At 34.4% G+C, this 17,903-nt stretch overlaps 1 pseudogene; it reads right to left on the bottom strand.

Moving 5' to 3' along the window:
- Positions 1-16,853: 16,853 nt before the first annotated feature.
- LOC102030591 overlaps positions 16,854-17,903 on the bottom strand; it is a 106,697-nt pseudogene continuing 105,647 nt past the window's right edge.

Below are 17,903 nucleotides of genomic sequence, written 5' to 3'. Positions count from 1 at the left end.
AATCTCTATGATTTACCTATTAATGATGTCATGCGTGGATGTTGTGTTTCTGTGGAGACTTTAAAGTTGAAAATGTCGATCCAGTTAACTGTAAATTGATTTACGTTTTCCCCATTTGCATGTATAGACTGCAGTTCTAACTAATAAGAATAAAACAGAAAAGTTTGTAGTTTGATTTTCATCATTGTTTCCATTTTCTCTTTTGAAGGCTAGGCTTTGCCAAAAAGAAAAAATATATAAAATGTGAGAAAATAAACATATCTTTCACCCAACAGTTGTTTGTTGTATTCTACAATACTGTTTCCCTCTTTCTCGCTCTCTCTCTTTCTCTCTCTCTCTCTCTCTGTCTCATAGGGTGATTTAATAAGAGTGCTAGTTGTGTGATACAAGACCCAGGTAGCTCTTTCAAAAGTTTCATGTGTGATTTCTCTTTGGAGAATATGGAACTTCCCAGCTCTGGAGACCCATTTCTATCTAGTACTCCTCAATGTATTATGTAGCTTCTTGCTCCCTAGTACATCTCACAGGGTCTTGCTGTTATTATTCATCAACAAGTAGCTTTTTTCCAAGAAATAATAACAAGACAACTCAACTTCTTCTAATTTCTGTGTTGTCCAATTATTCTATGAAAATCTCACTCTAGTTTCTTATAGCCAGTGGAGACTAAGAGGAGACTAAGAGGAGATGTTATCTACATTTTTAACCATTTTTAATTGATACCTCTCCAATTTTCTTCCTCATTGTTCAAATATGGACAAGAGAAGGCCAGGAAAATTTTTGCTTCAACAGAGATCTTTCTAACAAATGAACTGTCAGTTCCTCCTTGTATTAGATAACGTGTACCCTCATGCACATATATGCATTTCACTAAAGGGAGTAAAAACCACACTGAAAGCAAGACAATGCAACACTCCCAAACTCTAAAGTAATGGTGCACTTGTTTCTCCCTCTTTTCCACACTTCCCAATATGTTTTACATCCCCCAAAAGACTCAGTGCTCATAGCCAAGGCTTTGGAAAGTGATTAGAATATGAAGACTTCTAGATGACTTATTCTTTCAGGTGTGGTCCAAGGAGATAGATCACTAGGGACCATAGCAAACAGAGAAAGATCAAGGGAGGAGCCAAGATGTCATGAGGCTATTGTAGGCAGCTAAGTTAGATAGAACTATTACAGGTAGTAGACAGGGCTAAGTCATCAAAGGAGCCAGTATGGAAGACAAGATGCCATGCAACTGTGGGAGAGAAAGGCGCTTCCCCTGTGGGCCAGACCTCATGACAAAAGATGAAAGCAAAGCACCCACATAACTTCCTGAAGACTAAACATCAGGGATTTTTATTCTAAATGGGTATTGATCACCTTGAAAAAGCCAGAAAAAAAATCAATAACCCAACCCCCTACAGGAAAAGACCCTGTTCTGTATCCATGCCCACTTGCTACATGACTCACTTCACCATTTGATCCAAATTTAATCAGTTTTACCTGAAACAGTCCAATATTCATTTTGTGGCATGTATACAACTTGCTGATTTTAGCCAGATTTAAACTGAAAAGCAGAAGCAAAAAGCCCATTTGAAGTTTTCATTTCTTTCCAGAAAGAAAGCCCTCACAAAAATAGAGTAGTGGAAATCCTGGTTGCTAAAAAGATTAGAATTCAATCAAATCAAGTACCTCAAATCAGGACAATAAGAAAACTAACTTGAGGGCCTGTCAGAAATATGCAAGGCTCCACCCTTCACAGGTTCAAAATTGCAAAAGTGCAAGAGTGCTTGAAAAAGAGTCCTGGAGAGCACTCTGCTTGAGAAAGACTGTTTAAAGAATTTATTCCCTGGGATTTGGTTTACAGTGCTGAGCCTGTAAACCTCTCAGGGACCTCTGCAGCCGTGACTGAAGATAGACTGGTTATTGCTTCAGGTGAGTGAGGACCTTGGCATCCTCCATATGGTGCTGGTTTCATAGTCATGTGGAATGCATGAGATGGCAAGTCAGAAAGGCTTCTACTCAGATTTCTGAAGAAGGCCGGGTGGGGTGGGGGCAGGGAGTGTGATCCTGAGAGGGCAGTGCATGAAGAGTGGTTGTGAAGGGAAAGTACAGTGCAGACACTAAGAAATGAGAGAAGTCAGGGATGTGGAACATCTGAGGAAAGCCCTGGGGACTGAGTGAAGTTACCCAGAAAGAGAAGTGATGACGCCTCAAACACAGACAATGTCAAAGGGGCAGCCAGGACTGCTCCAGCTACTGGAAATTTACATCTCATAACATCTTGCCTTAGGAGATGGGCATGAAACGAGGAGATTTAATGTTTTTCTCCCTGGGTTTCAGTCTTGCTATTGTCCCATCAATTTCTAACCTCATTCCTCTCTTTTGTAATGAGAATGTTTACCCTAGGTCAGTGTCTGTTGGCAGTATTTATCTTTGTTTTTATTTTTGCAGGAGTAGACAGCTAGGAGTTTGCCTTAAGTCTCAGAGACTTGATTTTGATTTTTCAGCAATGCTGCAACTTAGAATTTTGCCAGCACTCAGAGATAGACTAAATGCAATTGGCATAAAAGATTGCATATAAATCTTTGTGGGCCAGATGCAGAATATTATGGTTTATATCTAGATGTTCCTCAAGAACCTCACATGCCCATGAGTGGGGTTTTTGAAAGGTTGTTGGATTATGTTGCTTATTTCTGACTACCTGTTAGAAGGTGGGGTCTGGTAGGAAGAGGCACATTACTGAGGGCATGACCTAAAGGGTTTTATCTCAGCCCCTTGCTTTTCTTCCCCCAGTCTCTGATCTCCTGCTGCCATGCCAGGAGCAGCTTCTCCCACACTATTGACCTCAGCCATGCTGGCCTGCCTTAGAGCCAGCTGATTTTGGGCTATGAATGTCAGCAAAAATAAATCTTTACTTCTTTAAATTGCAAGTGTCAGATACCTTGTCCCAATGACAGAAACAGTGACTAAAATATTCCCCTTTATCCTTTTCTCCTTTTTTGTATTTTATGAAGACTTGAAATTTGGGAGCTATATCAGGGCTACTTCTCTGTCCTAATAAAATGTTCTGATCTTTTCAAGACAGTTAGTGTTGGTAATTTTCCCTGGACGCAATTCTGTTTCAATGGAAAATACGTTAGTTAGTTCCCAATTATCTCAGAGACAAAATGCATTCCATCTTCTATTGTAATTTGAATTTAGATTCTTTATTTTTCTGTCTTTTTGAGACAGAGTGTCACTACACAGTTCAAGTTGACCTAGAACTCATTTTGTAGTCAGGCCAATCTCAGTCACAACAATCCTCCTGCCTCACCCTTCTGAGCACAGGGATTACAGGAGTGTTCCCTTAAGCCTGGCTTTGAATTTAGATTCTAAGTTTTAAGTACCCCAATTATCTGTAATATATTAAGAATTTACTTTCTTTTTGGAAAGTTTGTATTTCACTGAAACATAAATAAATAATGTATAAACTGTGGATATATTATTGTTATTATCACTTAATTTAGGTGAAGGGTTTCAATTTATAATGCATAATTTAGCATACTTACACCTTTCTTTCTTTTCTGCTTATACTAATTATAAATAGAATAGAATAGAAACTTAGATATAATTTCTAGTGTAGCAACACTATCGTATTTTCATTGTTGTTTTTATGATTTTCTTTTGAGAGACCTGGTTTGCATTGAAAACTATTTACCTCATTTGATAATGTGGGAAAATTAAATTTGAATGACTTTAATTTTGAGAAACAATATGAAACTAAGATATTAATATAGATTAACATGGACAAAGTGATTAAATATCAAATATCATAGACACAAATATTTCTGATTAGTTAATAATTTAAAACTATAACTAATATCACACTATCACTTCTAATTAATGACACCATTGTGGTTTTCATCTACACAGTCCACCAGAATTCTGGTAGCAAGCAGTGGGTCATGAGGACCTTGGACTCATCGATGGCCTCATCCTTGGATGACTCAGTGGGTGGATGTGATGTTGCAAGTGGGGCTGGCTTGAAGAAGGGTCACTGGTGGCCAGACCTAGAAGGTGGTGTTCTCGTCCTCTGTTCTTACCCTCTGTTCTTGCCTTCCCTCTCTATCTCCTGGCTGCAAAGGGGTGTGCAGTTTTCCTTCCCCAAGCCCTTCTGTCGTGTGCTTCTGGCTTGTGGTACACCAGCTTTGGCTGAACCTACTGGAAATGTGAGGCAAGTAAACCACTCCTCTAAATGATGGGTATTACGTATTCTGTCAAGGCAATGAGAAAGTGACTAATTAACATTGAGGTCACATAGTACTGAAATCTTCTTCACCTGAGATATGAATTGAAACTAGTTCTCAGTTAATATTTGAACAAAAACTATATTGTGAATTCCATAAATCAGTAACTTGTTACTAGTTTAGTAATTTCTATATTCTTTTATTCTACAGATACACCCACTAAAAAGGAACAAGAATTTCAACTTCATTTAAGAAGGCTGACAAAATTTTAAATTCTTTTTTTCTTCAAAATTGAAATTTTACCAAATATGGAACATTTTAATAATATGCAATTAATGAATGAGTCCATACAACTCATGGATCAGTGTCATAGTTTCCTGGTGTAAAACTCTTGATATGGCATGTCTGTGTACCTTGGTAAGCTGCGTAGTCAAAAGAAATGTAGACTCAGACATCTAAATGGATATTCAACACGTACAGTGACCCTGCACTATCATATGTTCACGTGTTTTCTGATGTTAGAGTACAGTTCCCAGATTCCATCCTGATTATTTTAATATATGAAATATCTTTAACATCAGTGATTTATTTCTATTTATTCTACACATAAAATTTTATTTTTTGAAATTAGAAATAATGATTTCAAAATTCACCATAATAATGGGTAGCATTTTGGTGTATATTTTATTAATAAATAAAAATGAAGTACATAAACTTACCATTATAGTATTAATTCCATAATATTAAATTTAGAAACATAGACCATTATGCAATTGTTCTTATTTTAGATGGATATTTTTAATATCCTATTTAGTCAGCTATAGTGCATTGTAGCACAATAAAAACTTAAGTTTTACTTAGATTTGAAACCTTGGGAATGTTATCTTAAGTATCACTTAACATTGTTTAATTTTCTCTATATAATACACTTAAATAATGATGTCAAAAGTTTATAACAGATCCTCCATATAAAGAAAAACAAATTAAAATTAGATAAATAATAAATAAATAAAAATCAGTTAACTTAGAAAAATGAAATATAATCAATCATTTTAAAATCAACACTTATATTTATATTTAGCACAGTAAGGTAATAATACTATATCCTAAAACCAAACACTTATGATATATCTGGCTATTTGCAATTCTTGATATACAATAATTCATAAAATATTCACAGTAGCCCAACTAAATAAATACTGTGCTCTTTTATAAATGAGAAAATTATGACAAAGAAATATCATATAACTTATCTAAGTTCATTAAGAGAAAGAGCATTGAAATTCACACCTGCTTGGTTTGTATTTCTGCAGCACATACGGATTATATTTTTCTTGCAGAGTTTGTACACGCACACAACACATCTTAATTCTTTTTTCCATAAATTTCCACACTTTTCCTTTCTCCTCTCTCTGTCTCCTGGTCCTCTTCCCAAGTGAAGTAAGTCTGATGCACAAGCTTAAAAATCCAATGGTTTCTCTTTTATAAGAAATCAAAATATAAAAAAAAAAGAAAAGAAATCAAAATATAAAGAGAAAATAATAAATTGTTTCTATTTTTAATCATTCGTCTATATTATCTCTTTGTAGAGTGGTTACACATATTTCAGTCCTTATTTACTTCTATTAATGTTTAATTTTATTTATTTATTCATTTATTTATTTATTTATTTGGTCTTTTTTAGGCAAGATTTCACTATGCACTTTAGGCTGACCTTAAACTCACTTTGTAGCCCAAGCTGGCCTTGAACTCACAGTGATTCTGCTGCTTCAGCCTCTCAAGTACCAGGACTACAGGCGTGCACCACCACACCCAGATTAAACTCCGTTTTTTAAAATAAATTTTAAAAAAACTATTCTCAAATTTGAAGTTATATGAATAATTGAATCACAGTTCAACAAGTGATGTTGGTTGATCTTTCAAACTGATCTAGAGAGCTTAGAAACTTGGAAAGGTATACATCTATATACAAACTGACAAAATTGGGAACAGTTATTCTATATCCATTTATACTTTCTGCGCTTACTAAACATTTGATTATAAGAGCTATATACCCCAAAGAAACATATAAACATTTATCAAATTGATATCAAGCTGCACCAAACCACTTATTCTTTATAATTCTAATCGTCAGTTCTTTGGGCAATCAGTGAAATACTGTTTCTTATATTTTTGCAATTTTTTAAAATTTCTTTTTCAGTATGATAAGAAAGGAAAACAAATGACTAAGACTCTGTAATATGAAATACATACCTTGTTTGTATGTATTTGCTCATCTGTTTATTTTATCGTTAGTGGAGCATTTGTAGTCTGTGATACTCTAGGCCATTTTAGTGTGGAATGGGGCCCAGTGCCCCTGGTGTACCGATGGCCTGTTTGTGTCAGCAGTGGGAATTACTCAAGACCTTCTTTTAGGTCTTTTTAGGTACCAGGGATATTGTCATGATGTATTTTAAGTGAAGAATGAAACAAATATAAAAACAATTTTTTAAATTGCACTCATCCTATTTGCTAACTTTAAGTACTATAAATATAAGTTATATGCTTCTTTTCCAGATAAACGAAAGGAAAGGAATAATTTCAGCAGAATGACAGTGTATATCCAACCCAGGCTTAAACAATAAATAGAAATAAATCTGAGTTAAAAAAAAGATATATATATATACATATATATATTTCTAATGTTATTCATGATATAGAAACAAGATAAGTCAGCAAATGATGCTGATCACTGTGTAAAGCTTGATTTCGTAATTCTTCCTTTCTTTGTAGTTTGCACTTTGTGGCGCATTCTCAAGAGCGAGTGAAGAAAGAAGTTTTGAACCATGAACAGCTCTCAATGGCTATCAGAGCGTTTGTGACAAGGATGAGCAGAAATTAGGAAACTTCCAGAACATACCTGAGAGACTTCAAGCTCTGTCCTGTAGTCCACATTTGCATCTCATTTATTTTCATCCTCCCAGATTATTTTTACTTTAAAGAGAAAAATATAACAAGAAAACAACAATGAAGACAAAAATGAAATAATACAGAAACAATAAAAATAATGCAAGATCTCAAAACAAGATGATAGGAATTAACCATGATTGTTATTCTTGAGTTCTTTTCTATAAACACTAATCACTTGAAATTAAATACACAGGAGATAAGCCATCTCAAAAATCATATGTCCTTCTTCATTAAAATATACTGTTGCACAAAATTTCATGGAAAGTACTTCGTATATAATTTTTTGCTCCTTTCTATTCAGAGTAAATGTCACCATTAAATATGGAAACATTATTGCAGGTATATTTTATGTGTATAGCAAACATTTAAAATGTGAGTTAGTTTAAATTTTCTTAGAGCCAAGAACTGCTTCTAAAACTCATATAAGCCAAACACACATTCATGAGAGATTTATTAAAGACAAGTGATAGATTAAAACCTTTGAAATTACATTTTACATTAAAGGTAAATTAAACTATAAATTAAATGTGTATACAGATGAGCCTGGTCTTACCAAACAGTAATCAGACATTATTTAATTTTCCTTTACCAGATAGACACATTAGGACTTACCAGATCTTCATAGTAATGTTTCCTTTCCTCAATATTTCTGACATTTTCTCATGAGAAATTCTGTATAATCATAAGGTAAAGCGTAAGAAGAAAGGATGATTCTACCATTCCAATATTTCAATCTGGAGGACCTATATCTTCTGTTCTCTATAATAACATACCTATGCTAAAAACAATTTTAAGAGGGGCTGGGGATTTAGCTCAGCGGTACAGCGCCTGCCTGGCACGCGCAAGGTCATGAGTTCGATTCCTGGTACCAGAAAAAAGCCAAACCAAAAAAATTTAAGGGAGAAATTGCCTATAAACATATCAGTCTCTGCCTTAAATAATTAAATACTGAATCATTGTGTGTGTACATGTATATTAAAGATTAGAAAGTATAGCTTTTTTTTCAAGTATGTGTGGTCTCTGAGTAAATAACAATGTTTGAATTAATTACTTTTAAACAACTTAATGCTCCAACAATGTTTTGACACTATTACTGTATGCTTACCTACAGGAGAATTATTTGGTATAGGTGCAATTTAGTGTTTTATATATTATAAATGATTTTGACTTTGTAATTTAAAAATTATCCCTTCAGATTAGCTCAGTGTATAAAGTTAATTAATTGTGATCTCAGTTCAGATTAAGGATTATTGCATATATTTTATTCAGAAAGAATGACTGATGTTTTAGAATTTTGTTTCTGGTTTGTTCATTGTATTCTGTGTTGGCATGTTAAAGAATGACCTACGCATGTCTCTGTGATAGGAGATAACTTAATTAAGTTTTGAGTCATTTGTCACAGCACTGTCATTTTACTTATTGGTTTATAAATAGCACAGTAGCAAAATATAATAGTCAAAAACCAAAACTATAACTTTATAAAGTGCTGTGAACTCCTATACTGATTATAACTGGGCTACCTTTAAATATAGTGTGATGCTAGCATCTGACTATTTAAATTTGGGAATATGTTACATAAACAGACTTCATTGCTGCTACTTGATATATTTACAAATAAACGTTGATAAAGACAATATAAATTTATTCTTTTAAACTTTTTTTTTTGTCTTTGAGACAGGTTTTCACTATGCAGTTCAGGCTGGTCTTGAACTCACTTTGTAGCCCAGGCTGGACTTGAACTTACAGCAATCCTTCTGCCTCAGGCTGTCAAGTGCTAGTATTATAAGTATGCGCTTTCAAACTTTTTTAAATATTGCATATAAAATATATGCACTGCAAATTAAAATTCCATAATCCTCATTTAATAAACAAAGTTGGGCATATCTCAAACAACATGAAAATAATCTACTGTCCAATACAAAATAAATTATTCTACTAAAGATCCTTTCCTAATTATGTGCAAATGAAATATAATTCTTTTCCATACTTTTTAATATTTGAAATTGACATGGAATAAGTATTCACAGTAACATTATTTTAGAACTATAATATATCTATGAAAAACATACTTAAAACTCATGAGTTCCGATGAAGGAAGAGAGCAAAGTTAATTGACTCTCTGACCTCAAGCTTAGTACCGAATGTGAAATTGGAATCATCCCAGATAGCAGGTTCCTGTCCATGCTGCTGTCTCTGTAAAATATGATCATTCCCCTTTCTTTCATAATAATTCATACTTGTTACCTGTGAATATACTGAAATAATTCATAGTGCTCGCCCATAGATCACCAGAGAAGGGAAAGAAAGAAAGGAGAAAATGGTTTTGTTTATGTGGGGGTTTTTTGGTGGTTTTTTTTTCTTTTTTTTTTTTTTTGGTCTTTTTGAGGCAGGGTCTCACTATACAGTTCAGGCCGGCCTTGAGCTCACTTTGTAGTCCAGGCTGGCCTCAAATTCACAACAGTCCTCCTGCCTCAGCATCCCAAGTGCTAGGATGAGAGGTGTGCGCCACCACACCCTGCATTAGTTTAATGTGGAAGCACTTGCTTTCCTCCTTCCCCCTCCCTTCCTCTCTCTCCCCTAGCTCATGGTTCTCCACTTATTTCCATTCTGTCTTTTTCTATTTCACTGACTTTGAAATAATGATTTACTCCATATGATGGTAGCTCATGCCTATAGTCTCATGACTCTCAAGGCTGAGTCCAGAAAATGACGGCAAATTGGAGGCCACTCTGGCTACACACTGAGCTTAAGGCTAACATGAATGACAGAAAGGCTACCTCCCCAAAATACATAAATGAGTAAATAAAAAATTACCATGAATGGAGAGGGAATCATGATGTTAATTTGAAATAAATATGAGCGGTACATACAAGCATACGTAGAAAGATGAAAACTAAGTCTCCAGGAATATATATTCCAAATTAAACATATTTTCAAAAATTATTAAAAATTTGAGTAGTAATAATAAGTATCCACAGTCTTTCAAATGTTTGCATTTTTTAATCTACTGGATCACTGATTTGGTCCCTAATTTGTTACTAAGAGGAAATTGCATCCATGAGAAAGTCTTCTATGTATCTGCACATCACCAGCTATTAAAACTATTAGTCTGTAGTCTCAAAAATAACAGTTAGTTCACGGGATGTATATGTTTGAACTATCTTATTTCCTGTAGAGTGACTATGTAGTGTTATTTAGATTATTATTGCTGCTCATTATTTTATAGTTATATCAATATTACATAACAGATTAGTCTACGCCTCAGAAAAGTTTCACTATATAAGTAATCCCAGTTTTTATCCAAGGCACATTCATACTAATTAGTCAGCTCCTGCTCTGAGCTTTGCACTTATTGAAGCTTCATTAGATTAGGTTATTAAAAACGATTAAATAATGTAGGCTTATCTTTTCTCTTAATTTTGTTTCTCCTGTTCTTGTCATCATTTTTTATTTTTCCTAGTGGCGATTCCTTTGAATGACATGAATTATCTAAGAAAGAAATAATTGAGCACCTCTGCAGCTTCTCCTGTCTGTAGCACCAGGCCCCATGGACATCTACGTATATCTTCTTGTAACCTTCAGAGTAGCTCCTTGGACTTCATAATCACCTGACATTTCAGCAATTCAAATGAGCACTTTGAAGTTTAATTAAACAGTGTTAATTGAGGTCAAACAAAATAAGTTTTGCAGAAGGTGTGAACTCAGAATGTCTAACTTATAAATTTGTAACATCATAGGCAGCTCCCCTAACTTGAATATGTCTGCTTACTTTTTCATATTTTTCTATATTTCTGTATGTCTTAGTTACTTTCTCCTCATTCCTGAGACAAAATACCAGATTCCCAAAATTAAAGGAGGAAAGATTTATTTTGGCTCACAAACTGTAGAGGTTTCAGTTCATACTTGACTGGCTCCAAGGTAGGGTGGCAGGGCAGAGGGAGATCACAAAAAAGAAACAGTTCATGGAGGATAGAAGGCAGCAAAGCAGTGAAGTAATGAAGCAGCAGCAAGCGACGACCACAGCAGAACTCTTTCTGTACCTTATGCTTTACCCAGGCTGCACACTGTTAAGGTGGGCAGTACTCACACCCAGAGTGGGCTTCTTTATTCACACCCAGAACTATGCCAACAATCAGTGGACTAATTTAGGAATCACACACCCTTGATACCAGCATCACACCCTCAATCCCAACATCACACGCCCTAGATCCAGCGACCTCTGAAACCCCTCCCCACATTATTGCATGAGACTTCGGAGGAGCATCTAGACATAAGTTCGAACACTATATTTTTACATCCTTTGTAATATTTCTGCTTGGAATTCGATTGGATTTCAAATTAAAAATATGGCAATGTATCCTTTATGTTAATAAATTTTTAAAATTTTTATTTAACCATTCAGTATATATATTTGACCACACCTTAAATAAATACCAAAATTTCGGTTATACAGAAAATATTAATTGGTGATATGCTTAAGTTTTCTTCTTTCTAATGATGTGCATTTTCTGTGTAAATCTCAAAGTAAATCACATAATCGTTTCACTTTTCCATTGGTAAATTATAAGTAACAGCAAAAAAATTCCTGCCTGAAATTTATTCTTGAATCTCCCATGCAGATCTTCTAATGGATGCCTTGCATTACGGTTTCTATCTAAAATAATTCAGCATTTTGGCTAAGATCAGTGAGGTCTCATGTATTCAGAGACCTGGATGATAGCAAGGGTGCACTTCTGTAGATGAATGTCCAGTTATAGGATGTGCCCTGTTTGGAAGAAATAGGTCTGTCACAAGGGATGTGAATTTGAAGGATAAGTAGTTCTCTGATCCTTTCTGTTTTCTGGCTGCTGTGGTCTGAACATCTCTTCTCCGCCAGGACATTCCATCATGCATTTTTTGCCTCAGAGCCAGGAGACATTGACTAAACCCTTGGAAACCTGAAGCCAAATAAACATCACTTATTTTGTACCAGTAATGGAAAAGCTAAATAACATACCTGGTACACAGTAAATTTTGTATGAACATTCACTACCATATATAAACAACACTGTTAAAGTATGTATTTCTCTCTATAGTCTACTACTACTAAACATAGGTCATTTGTTCACAATTCCAAGAATGATTATAATACCACACAAATTGAAAGGATATTACTCATCCTACCAGAACAATTGAAAATCAACTGTGAACTAACATACTCTGATAAAATGCAAATATGCGCTTAGAATGTATGTTCCCAACATCAAAGCTACTTTTATGCATCTTATAGTTATTCATATTTTTTAAAAAGAATTGAAGAGATGGACATACTTTGGTACTGAAATAAATAAGGATTATGTCCCAATGGTAATATCCCATATTTCCAATTACTCTGGACTTTGAGTGGGGAAGAGCACAACAGTTCGGAAGTTTAAAGCCAGCCTGAGCACAGTAAACAGACCTTGACCCAAAGCAATAATCACAATAAGTTAAATGAATGAATTAATAAACAAACAGAGGCATAGCTAAGATTTTAGCTATGACTCAAATTTTTTGTTCACCATGCTAAAATATCTCCTGCCTATCTATTGTATTTATTTGGAAAACCTATACTTAGACATTTTATTTATGAATAGGTTTTATTTTTAACCAGAGATCTCATCTAGTCTTTGTTCCTCAAATACCTGTAAATCAATATATCATAACTCTTCATGAAACAGCATGTGATACAATGAATGTATTTTGGCTTCTGTTACAAGTAGCAAAAAATTATGAGATGACCTTGCCTGTAAGATAACTGCAGAAAATATAGCTTTGACCTTTCTATTGATGGTAATGTTAATAATAAAAACAATAATAGCAGTAAATCGGAAAAGGAGCAGAAACAATTTAAGATGTAATAGTTTTTCAAGGAACTGGATTAACTTACACTGATTATATCTGACATTAATTTAGTTTATTTTATTTCCATACCTCTATTACAAATGAACCATTAATTCAGAATATTCATTTGTGTCAATAAATATTTATTGAACAACTTTCAAGCATTTTGACCATCAGAAGGAGTGGAATTTTAAAATGAATCTCAAGTTATCTCTACTTTTATAGTAGAAAAATTTGTATAAGGAGATAAGATCATAAAATTGCATTTTAATTTCAAATAAATGTTTAACTTATTATATAATTATAGATGATCAATACCAGATAAGTATAGAGAAAATAATCAAAGTAACACATGTGAAAAAAGATATAGATTCTGAATCAGCAGGACTAGAAGCTATTTGTTTTCCCATTATCTTACTGTGAAATCTTAAGGAAATAGTTTTACACTTGATCAAAATCCATTAATCATTTAGTAATTCACTGATAATTAAAACAGCTAATATTTCTTAGGCAGCTTCATTTTATAAAGAAACCTACCCTTGCTACCCCCATTAATATGAATATCGGAACATGGGAAAAATAAAGCCTTATAGGTGACATAGAAGGAGAGCACAGTATTGCAGAACCACACCGTCGTGTTTACCCTCTAGTTAAGTAATGCATTTGTCACACAGATAACAATATAGTTTTCAAAACTTCCTGAAGATCCCATCATTCTGTTTTGAAGCCCTGGATCATTTTTATTGTTTTTGCTTTGTTTTGTTTTTGTCTATGTTGTTATTTTGTTATTTTTTTAAATTCTTTTTTTAAAACACTGTGTAACTGTGTGAATCGTGAATAAAAAAACAAAAGTATATATTAAGGGGATAGCATTTCTAAATTTATTTTTCCATTGCATTAATACAAGTTTCTAAGTAGCAATAACATAAAATACAAAACACATTACATAATGAAATTTTAGAACATAAAATCTGACTCTCCTAGATAACGCTGATGTTTCTGGTTTTTGATGTAGGTAGTGAGGTAATAACATAGAGCAGAGGTCACAGGAGTGGAGATGTTGAAACAATTCCATCCAAATAAGTGAGGTGGTAAAGTGAGTATAAAGCTTTCCTCATCATAAATCCATTATCCCTAGAAAAAGTATGACCCTGCAACTACAGGCAAAACTATTATTACCTCCACCACAAAGTTTGGTTCAGATGATAAATTAAAACATATTTTTCTCCAAAAAAACACTTCTTCCTTTATATATTTTGTTTTGTTTTGTTTGTTTAGGTAGGGGAAAATACTGAGGATTGAGCTACATTCTAAAATCCTATTCTTTAATACAGCTTAAGTGAAGTCCATTTTTTAAAGTTGTTAACTGAAAACTAGTACCATGTACTAGTTAACCATGTGAAAATAAGATAAATGAATTACAGGATACAAATAGCATCAAGTACCTAATAAATGTCACATGCTGTAGCTATTTTTGACATAAGAATATGCTCCTTCAAAAGAGATTTTTATTTTCTTCTGGTATTACTGTAATTATTAGGACATAGGGCTATTAAATATAAGCTACAAGATGAGACAGAATTCAGGAAACACTTGTATAATTTAACTATCAGTGAAAATACTCAACTGCCTGATGTTTAAGAAAGTTGGTCCTGGGAGAAATAAACCATGAGAACTTCAAAAAGAAAAGTCTAAAGAATGCACTGTTACCCCCTAGGTAACCCTGTGCTTCATCACGTTGAATTGATCTGTGTAAATTAGCATGTGGTCACAATCCAAGACCAAAATAAATCCAAGCATGAAGGTAAAATATCAAACAAGGAGGATGAGAAAAGCTAGAGAAGGACCCCTGTCTCTTTTTTCAATTGCTTTCCTACAAGTTGTCAAAGAAATGTGTGTTGGGTGAAAAGGACTGTGATTTCAGAACGACAGATAATTTATCTTTTATATATATGGGAACTGTAGGTGGTGAGAAAAAAATCTCAAGATGAGATGTGCAAGGCAGTCGCACCTGAAAAATTCAGTGAATTGGAAAGAATTGACTAATCTTAAACATCAATAAATTAAATATATCTAATAGGAAATCTTGGCATTTTCTATTTAGGAAATGTTTAATAATGTAAAAATATGTCTTTTAAATTAAGATAGCATTAAAGTCCTGGTGACAGTATTTTGATTATCTATGTCATGTCATCATGTATTTAACCTAAATGTATATAAATCATATGCACACACACAAACCTACAAGCATGTAATTTGGATGTAGAGAATAATGACAGCATGCATGTACCAACTGACCTTTTAATAGATGTAATGATTTTGAAAATTTTAATTTCCTTAATGACAAGTGATGTTGAACATCATCTCATTAACTTATTTGTCCATTTATTTTTTCTTTGGTGAAGTGTCTTTTCAGAACTTTTCCCATTTAAAACAATATGAAGTAATGAATTTTTTTAACATCATGGTTGACTGTTTTGAGCACTTGTACATCTCAGTACAAGTCTTTCAACACAGTGACTTTCATAGAGCACAGTTGAAGAGGGATAAAGTCCAATTTATCATGTTTTCTTCATGGATTTCTGTTTTGTAAGATTTATCACCAAATTCAATGTCATACAAATGACATTTTAATATCTTGAACATTTGGTAAAAGTATATGGTCAAAGTCTATTCTTTCTTTCTCTCTTTTTTTCTTTCTTTCTTTGTTTTAATTTCTTTCTGTCTTTTTATCTTGGAACATTGTTTTCCAGCACCATATGTTGAAAACAGTATCCTTTCTTCAAAAGATATTATTGTTTTTCACCTGAATATACCCTCTCATATATTAAAGAAATCTAGTTCTACTGTTTGCAGTTTGAGAGAACATGTGTTGACACAATTTTGTTTTACATCAATTAATAAAGTATTTTATCTTACTGTGTAAATATAATGGATTACGCCAATTTGTTTATGAATATTGAAACTCCCTTGTATTTCTAAAATGAATGCCACTTAACCTTAATATTTTATTCCGTTTATGTATTGTGGGATTCAGATTGCTAATATTTTAAAGTTTTTTTCTTACACATTCATCAGTGGTATAAATTGATAGGTTTATTTTCTTATGGTATCTTTATCTCATTTTGGTAATAAGGTAACATTGATTTTATGACATGAACTGAAAGGGTGAATTTTTCTTCTGTGTTTTAAAAGCAGTGATTATCTCACCTTTAAGTAAAAACTAGAATTAAAGCTTTTAGTTTTTGTTTTTTCAAGGCACATTTAATTTAATACCAGAAGTGTTAACACAAAAGGCCCAAATGCAATGAAGGAACACATTCCCCCACTAACACCAAGACAATGGTCTTTTAACATGTGCCTGTCGAATGGGATGAGGGTTTCATAAAGTTCACCACTGAAAAAAATAATGCGGTGAGTCTCATAGAGCCCATATCCTTGTATAATCTAGCTGTAAAATGAATGTTTATAATGCTTCAAACAGTTTAAGCCTGAAATTTGATACCACTCCTTCATGTTTGTACAGTCCTTAGTTAAGATTGTCTACAGTTTTTGCAACCATTCAAAGAACAAACCGTTGACTAAAACCATATTGGTTTAGGCTCTATTAACTAATATAGAGCCCTAAGCTAAATGGTTAAGTATATGTACAACTTTACCATCTGTTATTTTTCTCATGACTGTTAAAGTTGGTTCTTAGCAATAAACCCTTTGAAGGCAAAATTCACCTCATTTGAGTTTTGACCTAGAAGTTCAACAACAACCATGAAGTCCACAGTCTTATTGGCAAAACTGATAAACAGTGTCTCTAAGTCACTGTGCTCAAGATGAGCGATGCGTATTCCGTGTTTACATTTAACTGGAATTTTACATGTTCAATTCATGATTTGAAATCTCTAAGTTTTCAATCCTCCAACTGTCTGAAGACACAGTGTGCCACAGACTAAAGACAAACAGAAACATGTCTCAAGTGTCTACATGTTCTAGAAAGGGCATTTTTCGAAGGTGGCCTCTTCTTCGGAATCATCCAAGGGCATCAGGCCTCTGAAGCAAGGGGAAGGTGAAGAGAAAAAAGCTGAAACACAAGGCTCATCTGGTAAGTTTTACATTAACCATTACGAGCTGCACAGTATAAGAATGTGGCTCTTTTTTTTTTTTTTTTTTCTCGAAAAGTCTGAGTGTTGGTGTGGAAACGAGTACTTGGCTGTCCCACCACAGCTTTCTCGTAGTGGGACCGTCAGGGAAGCCTTGACTGGGGAGTATGATTTGTTTACCTGTCAGGCGTAAACTTCCAGGCACTCAGTTCATTTTGAGCTTGTTGCAGTTTGTCTTTAGTCTGTTCCAGTTCACCTTTCATTTTTAGGAAAAACAAGTTGATCGCTGGGTCTACCATTGCTGATCTCAGTTGGGCAACACTCGACTGCTGGATTCGCCTGAGGTACTGGATTTGAGTAGCACACTCTTGCATCTCTTGTTCCTGGGTTGCTAGTTGCATTAGGAGGATGTTTTCCCTGCGTGCAGACGCCTGCTGTTGTTGCTTTAGCTCTTCTTCAGACTCCCTTAAGTCAGTTACATCATTTGAGTTAAGAATTGTGTAGTTGCCCTCCAAAGCTTGAACATACATGCTTCGTATTGTTTCCGTCTTAGAATTAACGCATCTCGTGCCACAACTCTGAAGTCTGTTTCACTCCGTCGAATCTTTTTGGGAAGAGGGGCTCCGTCGGTGATTCTGAATCCGAGGAGGCCCTCCACAGCCAGGCGCACTCGCGCTGCCCGCGGCCAGGCTGCGGGCGCAAGGCGAGGGAGGCTGGCGGCCGCTTCGGCCTGAGGGGGTTTCGTGGTGTGAGCGAACAGCGGCAGCCGGCAGGCGCGCCCCGCGGCCGT

Source organism: Chinchilla lanigera, unplaced genomic scaffold (genome assembly GCF_000276665.1).
Source record: "Chinchilla lanigera isolate Chin_1 unplaced genomic scaffold, ChiLan1.0 scaffold00003, whole genome shotgun sequence".
In the NCBI taxonomy this organism is placed as follows: domain Eukaryota; kingdom Metazoa; phylum Chordata; class Mammalia; order Rodentia; family Chinchillidae; genus Chinchilla; species Chinchilla lanigera.
Note: the sequence above shows the minus strand (reverse complement) of the source record. Positions and strands in the feature narration are given on the sequence as shown.